Source organism: Rhincodon typus, chromosome 3 (genome assembly GCF_021869965.1).
Source record: "Rhincodon typus isolate 14 chromosome 3, sRhiTyp1.1, whole genome shotgun sequence".
NCBI lineage: Eukaryota > Metazoa > Chordata > Chondrichthyes > Orectolobiformes > Rhincodontidae > Rhincodon > Rhincodon typus.
This window is the reverse complement of record NC_063334.1, coordinates 35,814,005-35,820,215: the sequence shown is the minus strand read 5'-3', so window position 1 is coordinate 35,820,215 and position 6,211 is coordinate 35,814,005. Positions and strand designations below refer to the sequence as shown.

Genomic DNA, 6,211 nt, shown 5'->3' with positions numbered 1-6,211 from the left:
GAGATTTGATGGAGGCACATAAAATTATGGAAGGTTTAAGTAGAAAGAATTAAAAATGTTTCTGCTGGCTGATTGATTGATATCACATGACTCAGATTTAAACTAATTTAAGTTGATTGGCAAAAGAACCAGAAGTGACACAAGGAAAAGTGTTTAAACAAACAATAATTAGGATTTGGAACATATTCCTTCCCTGATGCTCCGGTAGATCACATTCAAGTAGGTGTTCAAAAAGCAAGAGGATAAATACTTGGAGAAAGAAAAAAAGAGATAGAATGAGTTGTGTTGGGGTGGGGTGGCACTGGTAGGATTGGCTTGATTTTCCTTCAAAAGCACTGTTGCCAAATTCCATGGGCTGAATGGCCTCCTTTTGTGCTGCATTAGTTAATTCTATTGGATGCAAGTATACCATGAAGGCATTTGACAAAAGCAGTCGAGTGTCAAAGCGGGTAGACTGTGACTGAGATAAAAGTAGAAGCAGTACCAGTACCCATAATTTCTTTCCCTGGTCCTGAGTACAGATGCAGCTGAGATGTTGTTGCCCTCTGAAAGAGACAAAGAATACCTAATGATAAACTGTATAGTGTGGACTGAAAATTCACGGGTCTGATTTGAAAGATGCAAATTTCACTGGATCAGTATTCTACAGTTTCTATTATGCTGTATTGTACAATTTAAACATGGAAATTTGTCAATAACAATCAATGCCTTTGTGCATACCTTATGAATGCAGCAGACTGATGGTTCCTATTGGCTATGGTGATGCTTGTGTGGTGAGATAAGTGAAAGTGCCACTCCTACTGTGTACCTGTGCTTTCTTCCAGGTGAATATGCATTGGTTCATTGGCTACAATACTGTTTACTTGAGGATGAAAAGAGAATGTGTCCCGTCTGAGAAGGGTTTTCAGTACAATTGCAAAACACGGGAACAACAGCACGTGTGTAAGAACATTAATGTAATGTCATGATAGGCTTGCTGTGTATTGTGTAGTTGTTATGTAGCACATATTCATGCTGAGATCATTTTGATCAGTTTAGAACAGTTAATAGTTCTTCAATATAAGTATTTAACAGGTATGAGCGAATTTGCTATTATAGATGAATGATAGCATGTATGACAAGGGACAGAATTTATGTCACTTATTTGCTAATTCTAATGTCTCAACAAGATCAAAGAGGAATTATTACAGTAAAATCTTAACTTTTCTTGCTGGACAGACTGCTCTTTGTTCAGTGTTTTGCCATTATTAGTGTGAATTGAGAAAATTTCCTTCATTTCCTTCTGTTCTGTAGTAGACTACTAGATGACTAGACTACTAGTAGACTGCCTTTCATCTCATGGTGCTAGCAATAACTCCCCAAGATTACTTCAACAGCACTCTATCAATTAGAAGGACAAGGATAGCAGATACATGGGTTTGCTCCCACCAGCAAATTCCCCTCCAAGCTTCATACTGACCTGACATGGAAATACATCACCATGCCTTCACTGTCACCAGGTCAAAATCTTGGAAGTGCCTCCCTAATTGCACTGTATGTATATCTATGCTCCGTGTTCAATAAACCCCAGGGCCTGATAATCTACATCCCAGAGTATTTAAAAATAGCCCTAGAAATAGCGGATGTACGTTGGTCATCTTTCAAGATTCTATAGACTCTGGAACTGCTCCTATGGATTAGAAGATAGCTAATGTAACACCATTTAAAAAGGGAGGTAGAGAGAAAACAAGAAATTATAAAGCAGTTAGCTTGACATTGGTAGTGTGGAAAATACTCGAGTCCATTATAAAAGATTTAATAGCAGATTACTTTGTAAACAGTGATGGGATCAGATAGAGTCAGTATGGATTTACAAAAGGGAAATCATGCTTGACAAATCAGCTGGCATATTTTGAGAATGGAATGAGTAGAATTGATAAGGGAAAACCAGTTGATGTAATTTACTTGGATTTTCAGAAGGCTTTTGGTAAGGTACCATTAGAAGAGTTTAGCATGTAAAACAATTAAAACGCATAGGATTAGGTGCAGCCCACTGACATAGATGGAGAACTGGTTCATAGACAGCAAACAAAGAGTATGAATAAATGTGTCTTTTCTCTCTCAGTGGCAGACAATGACTGCTGGGATCCTGCAAGGATCAGTGCTTGAACCACAGCTACTCACAATGTATATTAATGATTTAAATGAGAGACCCAGATGCAGTATCTTAAAGTTTGTGGACAACACAAAGCTGTGTGGGAGAGTAAGTATGAGGAGGATGCTGAAACACTTCAGTGTGATTTGGACATGTTGTGTGAGTGGGAAATACATGGCACATGAAGGATAATGTGAACAAATGTGAGGTTATCCATGTGTAGCAAAAATAAGAAGGCAGATTATCTGAACAGTGATAGGTTGGGAAACAGGGAGGTGTAATGAGACCTGAGAATTCTTGTATACCAGTTGCTGAAAGTAAGCATGCAGGTGCAGCAGGCAATGAAGAAGACAAAAAGTATATTGGCCTTCATTGTGAGTGGATTTAAGCAGAGGAGCACAGATGTCTACCTGCAATTGCACAGGGCCTTTGTGACACCACATCTGTTGTGTTGAATACCATTTTGGTCTCCATATCTGAGAAAGGATGTTCTGGCTATGGAGGAAGTGCAACAAAAATTTACCGGACTGAATCCTGGAATGGCAGGAAGCATGTATGAAGAGAGACTGAATCAGTTAGGACTATATTCAGTGGAGTTAAAATAACAAAAACCTATAAAGCTCATATAAACCTGTAAAGCTCCACCAAGAATAGACAGGGCAAACACAGGAAGGATGTTCCCAATGATCAGAACAAGTGGTCACAGTTTAAGAAAAGAGGGTAGGCCATTTAGGATTGAGATCAGGAGAAATTGCTTTACCTAGAAAGTGATGAACCTGTGGAATTCTCTACCACAGAAAGTGATTGAGGGAAATACATTGAATGTTTTCCAAAAGGCGTTAGATATAATTCTTAGGGCTAAAGGGATCAGAAAGTATGTGGTGAAAGGAGGTTCAAGCACAGAGTTAGATGATCAACAATGATCATATTAAATGGTAGAACAGGCTTGAAGAGCCAAGTGGCCTACTGCTGCTCCTATTTTCTGTGTTTCCCTGTTTAATGTATATTTAAGACAATTTAGAAAGATCTTAACATAAACAATAAAAACAAAGATTTAATTTTTTTTTCCATTGTATCATTTACAGATCCTCAAATCCTGCAAAGTACCAGTCGTATCCTAACATTAAGATTTTTTACCAACTAACTTTCCCTGGTTTTGATGGCCAGCTTCTTTCCAGCTCTGAAGCCTGGACTCCTTTTCAATTTTCTAAACCTGGAAGCTTCTATGAAATTCTCACAAGCTGGAGATTTCTTCCAGATAAAAACTCACGGTCTGGTGATTTCTACAAACAAACCTGCTGTTCTGCTGATATGAAATGGTTTTTCAAAACTGAAACCTGATTCTGGCCTATGACCCTCAGTTTCTGTTTATGTCATAAAACTCAATATTTTAAACATTCAGCAATCGACCGCCCTGGTATCTGATAGAGGAATTTAACTTAAATTTCATGCATTCTGGGAAATGATTTATTTAATTCCCATTCCAAAGTATTGTCTAAACTCTTATTAATAAAAAAAGTTACTTTCACAAAACTGAAATCAAAATTTCTTTGAGCTGTACTTTTACAATCAAATTCCTAAATTATAGACATGCGTGACATATTGTATAATTTAAATGAACTGCATTAAATAATCCATTTGAGGACCCAGATAATATATGCAAAAATCTGTTATCATGTAAAACAAAAAGTCATGTTAGTTCGTAAATCTCTTCAGTGAAGTCACATATGTGATTTTATGTTGTATCATATACTTATGTAAATATAAGAGTCCCGCAGAAAGTCAGTTACGTGGAGAGACTAGAGTAGCTGGGATTGTCATCCGTAGGGGAGGGAAGAAAAAGGGAAGATTAAATAAATGTGTTCAGAATTATGAATGATATTTATGGAGTAAACAAGGTGAAACAGTTTTCAGTGGCAGCAGGATCTATAACCACAGGATACATATCTAGGATAAATAATAAATGATCGAAAGTTGAGTTTCTTTTTCACACAGTGAGTTCTTACGGTGTGCTGTCTGAGAGAGTGATGGAAACACATTTAATAGTAATTCCCAAAAATATTTCAAGATGAAAAATATGCAGGGCCAAGGGGAAAAATGAAGGAGTAGAATTAATTTAATAGTTTTTTTCAAAGAGTTTGCATGGGCATGATGGGTTTCATGGCCTCCTCTACACTATGATTCTAATATAATTGCACTACAATATATTTGAAATACAGTTGGAGTCACACCTGTTGATCCATTCCATAAGTATTCTGGCTGCCACATTGTCTACAGTTATTTCAACTTTCACATGCCTGCTTTTTTTTTCAATTAATTGATTGGATGTTGACATTGCTGGCTGGGCCAGCATTTACTGCCCATCCCCTAATGGTCCAGAAAACATTTAAGAACCAATGCCATTGTTGTGATTCTGGAGATACATTTAGGCCAGACTAGGCAGGGATGGCAGTTTTCTTCCCTAAAGGACATTACTGAACCCGATGGATTTTTACAACATTTAATAACTGTTTTGTGGCCATCATTAAACTTTATTGTTTTTTGAAGTCATATTGTACCATCTGCCTTGGTGGGATTTGAAACCAGGACCCAAGGGCATTCACCTAGGTCACTGCATTAATAGCCTGCTTATTGTGCCACTAGTTATTACCATTTGGTAAGCCTCCCTCTTGCTTGCATTCCAGTCGGTAAAAGATCTGTGCAAATCCCACATCATTAGCTGAACAACCTCGAAATTTCTGCGCAGTCTTTCCAAAAAATAGCTCATGAAAATACCAAGTACCAACTTTAGTTTTTAATTCATTGGCAGGATTGGCTCACAAAGACTAACATTTATTCTTCACCCCTAATTGGCCTTGAGGAGGAGCTGGTGAGCCACTTTTCTCAGAAACAGCAGTTTGTTAGCTTCTATGAGAAGTCAGTTAAGAATTAACCCCATGGATGTGGTTTTGGAGTCACACACAGCCTATTCTGGCAGAATCCCTTCCTTCAACGAGAGAACAGAGCGAGGTTTTGTTTTAAAAAAAATAAAATGAACCAAATTAACTAATCAAACAAACCGCAAACACTGCTGATCTGAGGCAGTGTAACCGTCATAAAATATCAAGAAAGGGTGGAACAAGGGAGGAAACTAAATCAAAATAGTGTTGGAGGGAAAGGCAATGCACTCCAGCCTCTGTGGTGCCCACCTCTCTTTGAAAGCTTCTAGGCTACTGGTGGAAACTTGCATGCTCTCTATCGAAGGACACACAGACGCAGACGTAGCTATGAAAGGGAGGCAAGCAGTGGGGAACTACTACCCCCTCCGTGGCCCAATGCCTGAACCTGTTGATGGCTACTTGAGCCAGACTCAGAAGCAGGCCAATGAGTGGTTCTTTGACTTACCTGTAACCCTCCACACCAAATGCCCAAAGTGGTGGAAGTGTGGAGCTAAAGTGCAATTAAAAGAACAATAAGAGCTTTTTAAGAAAACAGAACAAGAGGTTCAACTGTCCCACAACCAATGCATACATAGTCCACGGATTCCACAGCACCACAGAATAAATAGCTGCCATGGGAGTCTGTGAACTACCTTAACCTATGATATTACAGGGCTGCTATCTGCACCACGCTCCCCAATGGCAAGTGGGAGAATTCCCACATAGAGAACCCACCTGTGGGGGGACCTCAGCCACCCAGCAGTAAAGTGGAATGCCGTGGTGCTTCTGGGTGGTGGATAAAGGAGTAGAAGTGGATCATATGCAGTAACAGAACATTGAGGAAACTCCTCTGCACCAGGTGGAAGGATGTGGAGGGAATTTTCATGAGGTGGTTCAGATTGTGGGATGTGGGCCCCCGAGGGTGGTTCTGTAAAGTGGGGACAATGTGAAATTCTGCCCGAGCAGGGACATGTATAGATGGGATACCACTGTTCACCTGAACGTTTTCTAACCAGTGAATCACATCAAGTCCTAGCATCGCCATTTTTAGGTGATGGATGGCAATGAGCTAGACATCAACTGCCACTCAACTCACCAGCTTCTGCCGTAACAGCTGGCCAATTCCTCTGGCACTCAGCGCATCTCACCTCTGGTCACT

At 39.4% G+C, this 6,211-nt stretch overlaps 1 long non-coding RNA gene across 1 annotated transcript; it reads left to right on the top strand.

The window, feature by feature from the left end:
• Window positions 1–833: 833 nt before the first annotated feature.
• LOC125487550 lies at window positions 834–3,559 on the top strand. Its single transcript, XR_007265948.1, has 3 exons — window positions 834–942; window positions 2,105–2,242; window positions 3,220–3,559. It is a non-coding gene; the product is annotated as an uncharacterized LOC125487550 (long non-coding RNA).
• The last annotated feature ends 2,652 nt before the right edge of the window (window positions 3,560–6,211 follow it).